The 954-nt window shown below is 34.6% G+C and overlaps 1 pseudogene; it reads right to left on the bottom strand.

Moving 5' to 3' along the window:
* Positions 1 to 508: 508 nt before the first annotated feature.
* LOC112484153 lies at positions 509 to 627 on the bottom strand (annotated as a pseudogene).
* Positions 628 to 954: the final 327 nt, after the last annotated feature.

The following is a 954-nucleotide window of genomic DNA, read 5'->3' as shown; positions in this document are numbered from 1 at the left end:
AATGTTACCTCAATAAACTTAATTTTTTAAAAAAAATTTTTTAAAAAGAAATTATTTGAGCAAATTTTGCATTGAAAATACAGGTAGTTTCACAGCTGGTAAAACATTCTTTGTCCGATGTCTATTAATCAATGACTTATAGTTAAATGTGCCATAAAGTGCTGTCTTTGTCTCTCTCCCATTCTTCTCAATCCCTATTACGTAATTCAAGGTCATATTCCATTTGAAGGTCTATTGCCACCTTTTCAGTACACCCTTTTATACTAACCTAATTATAGCACTTATATTTTAAATATCTGGAAATCAATTCTATAATGAAAATGTCAGAGAAATAATAATCTCTATGCCTTACTATTGAATTGTACACTTGAAATTTACTGGATTTTGTTAACAAATGTCACCATAATAATTTTTTTTTTTTTTTTTTTAGGCAAGGCAACCATTGGTTGACTTAACAGATTGCAAGGACCTTGTCAGCTTACAATCCCTTATTTTTTTTTTTTTTTTACACTCACAGCACCTGGTCTTCCTAGGTGATCTTCCATCCAAGTACTAACCAGGCCCGACTCTGCTTAGCTTTCGAGATCAGACAGGATCAGGCTTGTTCAGGGTGGTATGGTCGTAGACAACAAAAAAAAAATTAATAATAATAATCTCAAAGTCTATTACCTTTTTAAAAATCTCCAATCCTAGTTAAACCTAAAGTAAATGTGTCTCTTCCAAGAATGGACCTTACAGCACCCAATCTGCTTGTCTTCTATGTGACAGATTTTTATCAAGGCAAATTCAAGTCCACTGGTTTCTGAATGGACAGGAGGAAACAGCTGGGGTTGTTTCCACCAACCTGATTCATAATGGAGACTGAATCTTCCAAATCCTGGTGATGCTGGAAATGGTCTTTCATCAAGGAGATGTCTACATCTGCCAAATGGAGCTCTCCAGCCTAGACAGATC

Source organism: Pteropus alecto, unplaced genomic scaffold (genome assembly GCF_000325575.1).
Source record: "Pteropus alecto unplaced genomic scaffold, ASM32557v1 scaffold5857, whole genome shotgun sequence".
Classification (NCBI taxonomy): domain Eukaryota; kingdom Metazoa; phylum Chordata; class Mammalia; order Chiroptera; family Pteropodidae; genus Pteropus; species Pteropus alecto.
The sequence above is the reverse complement of the archived record's forward strand: the minus strand, read 5'-3'. Positions and strand labels throughout refer to the sequence as shown.